The sequence below is a fragment of the Meriones unguiculatus genome, chromosome 14 (assembly GCF_030254825.1).
Source record: "Meriones unguiculatus strain TT.TT164.6M chromosome 14, Bangor_MerUng_6.1, whole genome shotgun sequence".
NCBI classification, from domain to species: domain Eukaryota; kingdom Metazoa; phylum Chordata; class Mammalia; order Rodentia; family Muridae; genus Meriones; species Meriones unguiculatus.
Window position 1 is genome coordinate 25,331,822 of NC_083361.1, and position 13,750 is coordinate 25,345,571.

Genomic DNA, 13,750 nt, shown 5'->3' on the forward strand with positions numbered 1-13,750 from the left:
GTGACAGGAGAGTGAGGAATGCAGGAATGAGTGAGCCAGAGGGACCACATGGCCTGTTCTAGCGCTTTAGCTCTCACAAGGGGGGCTGGCTGGGTCTGTGAGCCCGGGTCTCTGCATTCTCTTTGGGTTTACATCCAGCCAAGATGCATGCTGGCAGCTGCTGATCCACAAAATCATTTGGGGTGCTTGTCTGTTTCTCTCCACAGTAAAACTGGTTACTCTGGGGGCTCCCTTTGATGGTAATGATCTTTCACACCACTCCCATGTTATATGCGCTCAACAAACCAGAGGTGGGGAAAATAGAGAGGCCAGAGCTCAGGGTTACCACTGGAGTTCAGCTGCCTCCTCCAGAGCACTCCTTGGGATTATACACAGATTTGTTCACCATCTCCACAAATCTCCTGGGTAATGGTCCAAGCCACTGGCCCAAAAGATGGTACAAGTTCCAAGTTGAATGATTTGTCTTTATCTTCAAATAAAATTTCACTTAAATTTTCTTTCTGTTACTCATTCACCCATCTAGCTGCTCACCTACCTGCTCACTCAGTGTGTCCCTGTGGCATGTGTCAGTAATGTGCTACCAACCTACCAACCAGGATAAAGCACTACACAAAAGTGAAATGTCCCAGATAGCACAAAGTACCTTAAAATAAAATAAAATTCATTATTACAGCAGAACAGAAATCCCTACTGTGATGAGTCCTTAAAGGAAGTACAATGTGTTTTGAAAGTCTATAAAATGGTATTTTATTTAGTCAGGGAAGTCATGGATGTGAAAAGTGAACTGAGGGATATAGAGAAATTTGTCAGGTGAGGAGAGGAAGGAGGAATATTCTAGGCAGAGGAGTAGCCCTTGCAAAGGCCTATAGCAGCACGAATAAAGGAACAAGCCTGAGAGGCCCCCAGCTGAGGCAAGGCAGTGAGGGGAGGGCTGTGGAAAGCAGGGCCAGACAAGTGAGACCTGGTGGGTCTTACTTGGGAATTTGATCTTTGTCTCAAGATGGTCAAAAGCCATTGAAGTGCTTTGAAGTAGAGAAATGACCTGACCAGAATTGTCCTGAAGTCTCCCCTGGCTGCTCTGTGAAGACAAACTGGAGGGCAGCCAGGATGGACATGATGGGGTCACTCAGGTGTCTAGAGTGATACCTTGAACTAGGGGATGCTGGTGAAGATAGAGAGAAAGATGGACTTGAGCGACACACACTAACATCAACAAGTATGCAGATGGCAGGCCTGGCCTTAGAGCGGAGAGATGATGAGGACGGTGGCTTCATCTCTCTGCTTTGTGCTACTGTTCGGATTGAAAGGGCATTCAGTGAGTTCTGAAACCCCTGGTGAGGACCAGGCATGCCTAAGACTGACTGTGCAGGGGGCAATGACAGGCATTCCATCCTGAATGTGTTTAGTTTGACGAGCCTTGTGGACATAAACTGGGAGACCCTGTGCCTGCATCTCTGCTACTTTCTGTATTCACCAGTTACAATGTAGTTGATTCTGCCTTGTCTCCATTCTGTGTAATTAAAACAATCCCTTGGCTCTCTCCCCTTCCAGCTTCTCCTTTTCACACACAAATCACTTTAAATATCGTCTTCTGAAAGAGGCCCTTCATGAACTGCCCCTCATTCCAACATACCCTTGCCCTGTTACCCTCTACATCAGATTCACAGTGTTATTTCTTCTAAAATACACACACACATGCACACACATGCATACACACATTTATAAACATGCTGTATCGGTTAACTGTAAAAGGAAATAAATATGCATGTCCTAGTCCTTCAAGAAAGCATAAACACCAATAACAAGGACACAGGTTGCCTCCAGTTGGGTTTCTAGATGCCATTCCCCCATTAAAGGAGCTTGGACTCTTCAAACAAATGGCTAGTTCCAAGGCTGGAAAAAGGAAGGATCAAAATGAACCCTAACTTCTTGCTACACTGGATAATAAGGAAGCACTCAGAGAATCACTGAAACAAACTGAAAAGAAACAGAATCCAGCTTACATCCCACTGACTGTATCTGAGATCATGTGACCATCAAGCTAAAATAAATATGACACTTGATTCATCCAATGAATTAAGAATATATGAGGCCCGAGTGAAGAATAAAAAAGAGGAACAGAGGGAGGGAGAAAATTAGTAACCTTTCTGATAGTAAAATAACAATATATATATATATATAATGAATTCAAAATTATGACTGCTGTATCACTGTAAGTTTGATGGTAAATATATGTCTATATTCTCAAAATATCTCTCCACAAATCAATAATTAACTTAAAAAGAGGAGACCAGTAATTTCACTGTGGAAAAATGATAGATGTCACCTGAAGTGAGCACTGATAGCCTCTGTCATCAGACTGTCCCACTCTGTGGCTTTGGAGAACACATTTTCCCTCCCAAAACACACAGCCGACTCCAGGCCTGCAGACCACCAAACACCCAAAGTGGAGCAGGTTCAACTTAATAACCACGGGCACTGTTCAAAACCAAAGGGTCCAGAGAAATAAAGCAGAGGAGACTAAAGAGACATGTCGCTAACATCATCCACAGACTGATCTGGCAGGAAGATGATGGCCACACAAATGATATCAAGGCTGTGATATGTATAACCTGATCGCCAACTTTACTGAACTGAAATCAGCCAGGAGGCTCAGCTCTGGGCATGTCTGGGGGGTACTTCCAGAGAGATTTAACTGAAGACTGATGACCATCCTGAATATGAAGGGGAGAGTTGGAAGCCAGATGAGTCCAAAGAGTCCACTTTCTCTGCCACTGCATTCACGGCCTTCACCAATAAACCGCACCCCCTCAAATCACGAGCCAAAAGCCCCTTTACTTCCTTAAGTTGCTTTCATCAGGACTGCCACAGCTAGAAGAAAGGCGACTGGCATGAACGCAAATTGTGCCAAGTAGCTGGGCCTTTCTCTAAACACACACTGGAAATAAGAAAACGTGTATGTGTTCACACATTTAGTCAAAAGATACATTATGGCAATATATTTACAACCATGACATATAAATTATTAAAGCAATGAAAATGAACATATAAGTGAGAGACATATATTTTTATGTTATGGGAGAGAAAGAAAATCAGAATGGTAAAATATATATATATATATATATGTCATGTAATCATGAAAACTATAGACAAAGAGGATTTCTTAACTAGTCTTGCAGTTTTAATGACTGTCTCTGTGGTTCAATCGGTTAGCGCATTTGGCTGTTAACTGAAAAGTTGGTGGTTCAAGCTCACTCAGGGACGACAGACCTTAGGCCTTGAAACTGGGTGCAATGTCGCACACCTGTGATCCCAGCACTCAAAGGCAGAGGCAGGTGGATCTCTGTGAGTTCGAGACCAGCCTGGTCTACAAAGTGAGTCCAGGACAGTCTAGGCTATACAGGAAAACCCTGTCTTGAAAATACAAACAAAAAAAAGTTTAATATGATGTCAAAATTCAAGGTGACATAAAAATAGTAAGCGCCTAATAAACATTTCTTGAGTGAATAAGTGACCTCCCATGGGACTACAACCTTTCTATTGAATTCTGTTGCCTTGCCTGTAAGTATGAGAGTACTCTCTGGATAGCTGAGTGTAGCATCACGGCCCAATTCCAAGCTCTCTGCAATGTCTCCTGTCTCATTTCCATCACACCAGGCACTCACACAGTAGGCTCCAGCCACGGTCATTTAAAATCCCCCGAGCTTACCACTAAGAAAAGCTTAGAAGAGTCTGGGGAGCTGGTTCAACGGAGAAGCACTTGCCATGCAGGCATGAGGACTGGTGTTTGGAACTCTAGCACCACATGAAGTCAGGTGGACACAGCAGCCCTCTTGTAGTCAGTGCTAGGGAGGCAGAGACAGGATCGCTGGGGCAAGCTTATTAGCTGGACTAGCCAAATGGGCTGCCCTGGGTTCAGCAACTTACCAAAGACTGTACCTCCACAGTCTTTGAGGAATACAACCCATGGGCACACACGTGTCCACATACCTGCACATATATGTGTCCACATGCATGTGAACAGAACACACACATGTACATCCATACATGCACATACACACACAGCCTAACACCTTAGCACATGCTGGTCTCTCTGCCTAGAAAGTCCTCCTCTTTACTTACTGTCTTTCAGGATGCAGACCATGGGTGCCATCTCTGAAAAGGCCTCTCCAGTGTGCACAGCTGGAGAGGACCCAGCCTGTATGGACCATACCCACAGATGGGCATGTCTGATTTGTCACATGGTCAGAGGCTGATGCCGGGACAGGGATGCTCCTTTTCCCTCTGTCACATGTTTTGCCTGGGTCCTAGCATAACAAAGGGTCTCAATATAGCAGACATGGAGTAATGACTCAGTATTAACTGAACTACTAGATTTGTCCCTGAGTTCTTCATTGTCCTTAAAATATACAGAGGAGCAAGGGAAAGGAGCTTGTCTTTTGATTTACATGGAAGGAAGGAGAAGCACTGGGAAGGCAAGATAACACAGCAAGCTCCGAGGCTGAGGAGAGCTGGTATCCATCTCTCTTACCACTGGTCTAGTGTTCTTTCATGAAAGCAGAAGAGATGGGAACGGGGAGATTGTCTTTCAGGGTGTGTTTATTCTATGCCAGATGCTAGGTTTTTAACAGCTTTCCTGTTCCTGTCATCGCTGCTGTAATAAGATTTATCCATGTTACAGGCCAGCAAACTGGAACGGGACATCAGCTCTTTCTGCCTGCAAGGCTTATGCTTTCTTCCTCGCCCATGGTCAGTGTGTGCTACCCACCTCCGACTCCGCTAGGATAGATGGCCTGGATGAAATGTTCTGTCCCACAATGGCATCTTTTAAACCAGCAGGGCACACAGGCTCACAATGCAGCCCTCTCAGACCACAGGCCACAATTCGCAGGGTTTCCAAACCCAGATATTTGGTTTGTAAGACTAGCCCTCCATTTCTCCAAACTGAGCACTATACACAATTACTCAGCCAAACTGCTGACGTCTACAGACACTGCATCACGCCTGGAAGAGTCCTGTCTGCCCAGAGACAACCTCAGGGGATCTGGGACACCCCAGAGCTTGGCACTGGGGGTACCTAGAGCTGGAGGAAGGGAACTTAGACTGGCTAGATCATGGCACTTTGGTGGAGGCTACATTCCAAGAACAGAGATTGCTCCAGGGAGGCACAGAATCCCAATATTGCCCACCTCATAATGTTGGGAGGGAGATCTTCACCTGGCCTGCGAGGCCTTCCCTTGCCGTGCACTCGTGTTTCCTGAGGAATGAGTATTCCTTTTTGAGGCTGGCAAGGGCAGGTGGACTGCTCAGCCACAATGCTAGTGATGTTCACTTCCTGGTGCCAGAGAGAGACAAACCCTTGACCCCTCCCCTAGTTTACCTGAAGGGGTCATTTCTCCTGCTTTCAGGCTTCCAAAATGGAGGCCTTCTCTGTCCCACTCAGTGGCCAGGAGCTATCCACTGCACACACCATCATGGCAGAGCTGGCAAGAAAGTATAACTGGCTCTGACCCTGGGCTCATTTGACTTTGTTGTGCTTCAGTCTCCTTGTGTCTAAGATGCAAGGACCCATTTCAGAAGTTGTCCTAGAGTTTTCATGAAACAAAAGATTCAAAGATCCAAAGCCAGAGAAGTGGCATTTACTGGATGTTGAGTGTAGGACGTTGTGAGTGGCCTTTCTGCTCACACACTGGCATCCCGTATGATGCCCTCTTGTTGTTTTTAAGCCTGCTTCCCAGGTCCAGTTTCAGTGTCGGGAAACCAACAGAGCATAACCAGAACGAATCCTCAGCGTGGAACCTCTTTGAGATTCCATTCATCCAGAGAGGAACAAAGCCCCTGAGCCTTGCCTAGTAGCAAGCTCAGAGCGTCCCTGATTTTTCCTTCTGTGGTCAAATGCTTCTCTTATAGTTAGCCTCAAACATGAGCAATGGCCACCCAGTATGGTTGGCTTAGCATGCCGGGAGAAGCAGTCAGCCTCACAGGGCTTGAAAGGTCAGCACCAGGCACTCTAACCACTGCCCTGTGCAAGTGTAGCCCTGCCGTGGCATTTTTCCCAAACACAGCAGCCTCTATGGTAAAATAACCTCTCAGGGGGAATTAGAGCTCTCACCAGCTTTGTGACACAGAGATTCTCTACCAATAACAGTAACAAATGGCTTTCTGGCTATCTAAAAGACTCGGGACCCATTCTGGAGAAAGACACGGGGCCGAGCACCATCCTGTAGCCTCCAGACCAAGAGGAGAAGGCAAGATAACCCTTCATGAGCCCCTGCACACTCTGAAAGCCCACATTCTTCATTCCAAGCTCTGTCTCCACAGACCTCAATCATGCGGAGGGAAATAGGGCTCAGACCCAAGAGACATAGACCTCCCAGCAAAGCCCTGGGCAAGGCAGGGTCACATGAGGAAGGGGCAGTCATGAGGCCATGGCCAGGTTTAGGGCAAGGATCAAACCCCTTGGGCACCCAAACACTAGGGCTTTTGAGACACAGAGGGGCTGGCAGCTGAAGCCCTCGGAGCAGAGGAGCTGATCAATACCCCAATTCATTCTAGACAATCCCCATTGTCTGCACCAGCACAGAGATTGCCATTATCTCTCTCAGCCACTAGGGAAAAAAGCCAGAGACATGGTCACCAATCCGAGCTCGAGCTCAGAAGTCACAACTGAAAGTTAGAGATTAAAATTTAGATGAAATATTTCCAAGGGGAGATGTAACAACAAAAAAGAAGAAGAAAGTCCAAATAACACGGCTTCAATTGTCAGAGGCTAACAGGACACTTGACTGGTGGTTGGTTGGTTGGTTTGGTTTTTTTTTTTTTTTTTCATTTCTTCTATAAAAAGTAAGGGAGTTTACAATTAAAGAAATGTAGTCTATAAAATTATTAAAGTAGAAACCAAAACTGAAGTGATGACTCTTATTAACTTAGAATTTAGCAGCCTGAGAGTTTCCTAGAAGCCAGAGTGAGAAGGAAAACAAGAAAGGAAAAATAACTTCCTTCTCTCTGCAGCAAAGCTGTTAAGCTAGCCACAGCCAGCTTAGGGGTCTCCATCTCTACGGGTCGGGTCTAGGATTGGACCAAAGGAAAGACAGATCCTAGTGGACCCCTCTGGAAATGACTGACCGTGGATCATTTCCCATTTCAACTGAAGAAGCACATTGGATTTGGACACATCACAGAAACCGATGAAGAAGGGAATGACCAGGACAGGTGGGCTCTAGAAGCCATAATGAAATAATAACCATAAATGTAAGTACCAGCCCTGGAATGGGGGGGGCACTCTGGTCCAAGCATAATTATTAGTGCCCCCCATGGTCTCCACATAACTGCTGAAGGAGAGAGGGGAGTGTTGAAAAGGCTGTCTCCCCAGCAGCTGCAGGCGGGGTGACTGAAGAAATGGGTCCACTAACCATAACAGCCCCAGCCCAGGCCCGTGGTCTCACTCACAGCAGGATGACTCTAAGTCATAAAGCCAGCTACAGGGGCTGAGGCTCACTCACACCCTCGCTTAGCACACCTCACCTGCCGAGGTTGGCCTCCTCACCTCTAAGAGAGCAACTGCTGTTTCAGAACCAGCCCATAAGGCCTAAGAGTGCCCGGAGGCTGGGCTCCATGGCCAGCCCTAGTGTAGAAAAGATGAGACACACAAAGGCATTTTATCACCTCCTCCCTTCCTCCCAGCCGAAGCCTGAGTGGCAATGATCCCTACTGAGGACTGGTTTCTGAAACCACTTTTCAGAGATGACCAGTGAATGGGGGGCAGGGGAGGCTAGAGGCAATGTCAAGGTCAATTCAAGGCTGTGTGGTTTTGCACACGCATTTACAGCGTGGGTGCACACCGCATGCATGCCATCGCGTGTGGCTGCGCTGCGTGTACATGGGTGAGTGTACCCTCTCCCCTGTCTCTTTTCCTGGTTGTAAAAGTGGAGTTCCACTCCTGGCCCCATGGAGTAAGATCAGTCAGAATCTCATTCACTGGATGAGGGCTTTGAATGTGGCCCAAAGCCCTGGGAAACCAAAGCTGCGTGACCTACAAGCGAGACGCCTCTGTTGAGGACAACAGCTGGAGGCAAGTCAGGTCATCCTCGAAAGTGTGAGTTCAGATACCTCTTGATCCTTATCCGCACCTTCTACCTCTAAGCCATCTCTCACCCTCATCCACACTGGCAGGTTCTGTCCCCTGACACCTTCCTGTCCCTGCCACAGCTACACCCACCTGTGTGCCACACCTGTGGGCATGCTTTAGGCCACACACACACACACTAGAAAAAAAAACAAAAAGCACATGCTAGACACACTCCCTCCCACTGAGGACACTCACTTCTACTCACTCACAAACTCCCACACTGACACAATCACACCTGCCAGCCTGACAGTCACGACTAGGCTCGCAGCTCCATCCCCAGCCCTGAAGCCAGCCCCGGGAACTGGCTATCCCCGCTGCTTACTTACTCTGAGTTTACAAGGCAGAAAGCGGGAGTGCGCAGAGCCAGCGGTGGGTGGCAGCGCTCAGCAGCTGGAACTCCGGAGGCCAGGCGCAGAGTGGCCACGGGGGCCGGCACAGCCGGAGGCCGCCCGCTGCCCCCACCCCCACCCCCAGGCTCTTTCCTGGCGGCGCGCACCCAGCCAAACCTCTGTCCCGCGCCAGGCACCGTGGCCTGCGAGGCTCCGCCAGGGCGCGAGGGCTATTTCGGAGCCCCTGGCCACGGTGCAGACCGCACGCTGTCATCTGTGGGAACTCTGGAATGAGACCGTGGTCGGGTCTTAATTAGAGACCCGGCTCACCCCTGGGCCGAGCCATCACCCGGAGCCACCAGAGCCGGCCAGGCGAGGGCGCCCACATGTGTCCCGCGTGCCAACATCTGGAGAGGAGAAAGGACTGTGCCTCCACAATCAGTTTCCTGGAGCTGAAAGAAGACGAGGAGAGATTTGGGCGCAATTCCCATCCCTGAGGAGGGCGCAGCCTCACTGAGCAGCCCCGATGCACCAGGAATGCGACTGGATTTGCCCACTGCAGGTGCTTCCCTTTGGAAATTTATTTACCCACTTAAGTCACCCTCCACATCACAGACCTGCCAAAAATGACAGGGGGTGTTGATGAGACACCTCCCTACCTCACCCTCACCCCTGGGCTGCATGTCAAATGGCTAAGTCCACAAAAATCTGGTGCGGGCCCAAAAGCTCTGGAATGCTACATTTTTAGACTGAAAGGAAGCTTCTAGTTCATTTTATCCAATGCCTTCCACCCTGTACCTTCATAGATTGCCAAGAAAAGACACTTCTTCACCCCTGGAGCCCTGGCAGGAGGTTTGCTGTGTTCAGGGAAAGGAGGCTCAGTGCAGCCTCCACGGTACAATGCCTGGGCTTCTTCCTTCAAACTAAACATTCCTGTTCCTTGCTCTGGCTGGCACTGCTGCCGCCTGGCCTTGGGCATGCCATAGCTTTGACATCAAATCACCCACCTTGGCTCTCTGGGGCCTTAGCGCTGCAGGTGGTCCATTCTCAGGACAAGCCAGTCTCAGTTCCAGCCTGCTTCCATCCAGACAGCGTGACTTTGTCCCTAGTTGTGTAAGAGGACTTCAGTCCCTTATCCAAGGGTCTGTCTCCTCCCTGGGACAGGGCCGGCTCCCCTAGGCAACACTGGCTGGGTGCTGACACCATAGCACACCTTCCTCAAGTGGCCGGTTTGAAGAATCTTCTCTCCACGCGATACCAATGGAGTAAGGGGGATGCAAATAATCTGGACTCTGTCCTCCCTCTATCACCTACATTCTGGCTGCATTTGAATCATGTCACTCAACTGTTCTGAGCTTTACTTTTCCCGTATACATAGTGGGGTCATAACCACATCTGCCTGCTCATAAGGCTATCTGAAGGCTCTGGTTGTGAAGTGACCAGGAAGGCCAAGATGGTTGGTAGCACGTCAGAAGTGAGGCTTGGGTCTTAAACAATATCCCTGTTAGCAAGAGGCCTCACAGGGCTTTTATTTCTGAATCTGGGTCCAACCTTGTACCTATATTTGAGAGGAAAAATCATTACTTCGTTTGCTACATGTATTCTTGAGGAACTTGTGGTTAAAGCTGCAACCCAACACATGCACACCATAAACACACACACATAAATACACAGAGATACATACACACATGGAGACATTTACACATGCATACAACACACACATGTACATAATCACACACAGGCACACACCACACACAATATACAAACACACACATATATACACACAGACACATTTATCCTCACATGCACACCCATAAATATATACAGACACAAACACACCAATATACACACAAAGACATATATGCACACAGACAAACACCCATGTACACACATACATATGTAAAACATACATACACACGGGTACACGTATACTGAAGCCCACATAAGTACACATACAAACACACACATAACACACATCACACATGTACACATACACAGGCACACATGTGTGCCCACTGTCATGCACACAAATGCATGCACACACATACACCCTTCCCAGATACCTACACTGCAGCACAGCCTCCTGGACTCCTGGGCTCCCCAAAAGCCCCAGTTTCCGGGGCCCTCTCGGGTGGATTCTCCATCCCCGGGGGGCCGCCTCATGGTGACAGTCTGGGCTGCAGTGATTCAGTGTCCTTACAGAGGGCCCTGTGGGCAGCTCCATTCTCTCCACCCATCCTTCTGGGCCATGATCCTGGGAAGGCCTGCGGTTCAAAGCAAAGGCTGATGAGACCTTCAAGGCTGCTCGGGACTGAGGCTGCCCCAGGAGCTCAGAGTTAAAGTATCCTCCCTTGAGCCCCCTCCCCTCTGTCTGCTTGGCTTCCCAAGCACTGACCTGCTTAATTGTTAATGGAAATTCCATCCCTTTTGCAGGCTTTGGCTGGCTCAGGGAGCCCAGGCATGAGCCAACAGCAAACCCCACCCAGCGGTGGGTGTCCTGTCCATATAAGAAGAGGGGGCCTGTCCATATAAGCACAAACAAATGTTAGCCTATGTGTGTGCAGAGACCTTCACAAAGCCAGTGTCTTCCCCAGACACAGCCACACACTGAAGGAGAGTAGGATTCCAGTTACTAAAGTTACACATGGTACTCAGAGCTTTTGCGCTATCCATCCTAGAAGCATCAAGTTTAGTCTCTATTTTACACACTAAGAAACTGAGGCAGGGGACTCAAGCAGCTCACGTGAGGCCTGTGATGATCAGACTAACACAATGAGCCCTGGGAGCCAGTCAAAGAAGAACAGGAGCAAAGTGGCTCATTGCACTTTGCCACTGTAGTAACTTTTCACAGATGTCATTCCCATCACACAGACAGGGACCCTGGACATCAGGTGGCTCAGATCACCCATCTGGCCTCACAGCTGGTGGTATAAAGGGTGCAGTGGCTCGAATGTGAAATGTCTTCCACGGGGTCGTGTGTTCAGACAGACACATGGTCTCCAGCTGCGGTGCTGTTTCGGGAAGCTGTAGAAATGTAAAAGGTGGGGCCTAGCTAGAGAAGCAAGCTGTTAGAGGACGGGACCTATGGGTTACAGCCCAGCCCCAGATTTAGCCAGCTTGATCACTCTCGCTCTCTGATTCCTGGTCCACAGAGATGAGTTGTGAGGAAGCCCAGCCCCGCCTGCTGCTCAATGCCTTCCCCACCGTGGTAGACTAGACCCTCTAACTGTGAGCCAAAACAAATATTTCTTCTCTTAAGTTGCTTCTTGACGGGATTTTTGGTGACAATGATAAGGAAAGTAACTAAAATTTGCACAGAGATATTCACAGGAAACCACATAGGTGCACAGGACACACACACACACACACACACACACACACACACTCCCTAGGCATGGTCACAGATAGCTTATGCCACCTCACCAATTAGGAATCTAAGAACTGTCCAGAGCTACATCCGAAAAAAGCCAGTTTCAGTTCCAGCCTGCTTCCATCCAGACAGCGTGACTTTGTCCCTAGTTGTATAAGAGGACTTCAGTCCCTTATCCAAGGGTCTGTCTCCTCCCTGGGACAGGGCTGGCGCCCCTAGGCAACACTGGCTGGGTGCTGACACCATAGCACACCTTCCTCAAGTGTCCGGTTTGCAGAATCTTCTCTCCACGCGATACCAGTGGAGTAAGGAGGATGCAAATAACCTGGACTCTGTACTCCCTCTATCACCTACATTCTGGCTGCATTTGAATCATGTCACCCAACTGCTCTGAGCTTTACTTTTCCCCGTATACATAGCGGGATCATAGCCACATCTGCCTGCTCATAAGGCTATCTGAAGGCTCTGGTTGTGAAGTGACCAGGAAGGCCAAGATGGTTGGTAGCACGTCAGAAGTGAGGCTTGGGTCTTAAACAGTATCCCCATTAGCTGGGATCCTCTTCCAGCCTGATCCACATCCTTCTCCCCCCAAAGGCACTATCGTCTGCCCACCAGTTTCACATGCTGCACAAGTCCACACCCAAAAGGATGAAAGACTTCAGGGTTACCATCAACTCAGCCAGGTCCATCCGCCAGCACCTAGTCTGAGTCCAGCTTTCTCTACATTACCTGTCTGGTCTCTAAGAGAAGGACCAGCACTCCCACATCCTTTTGATTCAGTCACAAACCTCATGCCAAGGAGTCCTCAGAGGATGCGTGAGTACTGCCCACAGGCTGGCTGCTCAGAGTCCCCAACCCCCACAGCATGAGAGGCTGGAGGGAGCCCCTGAAGCTCACAGCACCCAAGAGAAGCATAGGCGTCATTCGAACAGAACCGTGCTCAGAAAGATGATAGAGAGGAGGGAGGACCCAACAACGATTCAGGGCAACCGGCAAAGTCCTGTGCCTGAAGAGCTGAGAGAAGATATGGGAAGAAGGTAAGCTCAGTCGAGTTCAGCAGTTCAGGAACTTGGGCTCTGCCTGAAGTTTCCCTGCTACGCTAGCAGCCTCTACAAGCTAGGCACCCCCAAAAGGTCATGCCCAGGAGGGCCTGAGGATGACTTTGCATGGCAGCCTAGAGAGAGGGGTTCGTAACCCTCAATATCTTCTGTCTAGTTACTCTGACCAAATACCTAAAGAAGCATCTCAAGGGAGAGGACATCACTTGGACTCACAGTTTGAAGGATACAGGAAGCATAGTGGAGGACTCCATTCATTGTGGTGGGAGCTTACAGCATGGCAGAAGCTGGTCCATGGTGGCAGCGGTGGGCAGTTGGCATTCCTCACCTCCTCACATCTTTTTTTATGTGCATTAGTGTGAGGGTGTCAGATTCCTTGGAATTGGTGGTACAAACAGTTATGAGCTGCCATCTGGGTGCTGGGAATTGAACCCGGGTCCTTTGGAAGAGCAGACAGTGCTGTTAACCACTGAGCCATCTCTCCAGCCCACCTCCTCACATCTTGACAAGAAAGAAAGCTGACAGGAGTGGGACCAGGTCAGAAAATCTTAAGTCCCACCCCTTCAAACCTATTTCCTCCAGTGAGACATCTCTTGAAAGTTCTACAGTCTTCCAAAAACAGTGACATGGCAGCTGGGGGCCAAGCATTCATATATAGGAGGCTATGGGGGACCTTTCACATTCAAACCACACCACCCCTACAATCAGATCAGCAAGTGCATTAACTCAGGCAGTGGCTCTGGGAAAGGCGGCCTCGGCCCAATAATTTGCATTTCTAAGGAAGTCATTTGGAAATTACCCTTAAGAACCACTGCCTTCTAGAACAAAAGAAAGCCAGGGGTCAGTTCAGCTCAAATCTAGATTC

General features: G+C 48.9%; 1 protein-coding gene across 4 annotated transcripts in view; it reads right to left on the reverse strand.

Annotated features, from left to right (window-relative positions):
• The window catches only part of Insc (INSC spindle orientation adaptor protein), a 104,749-nt gene extending 95,897 nt beyond the window's left edge, over positions 1 to 8,852 (reverse strand). For 2 of the 4 annotated variants that reach the window (XM_060366995.1, XM_060366994.1), the window contains exon 1: positions 8,455 to 8,852. The gene's annotated coding sequence lies outside the window, so the exon portion shown is untranslated. Of the gene's footprint in view, positions 1 to 4,122; positions 4,167 to 8,454 lie in introns of those variants that run through there. The other 2 variants (XM_021638614.2, XM_060366993.1) reach the window with 2 other exon arrangements.
• Positions 8,853 to 13,750: the final 4,898 nt, after the last annotated feature.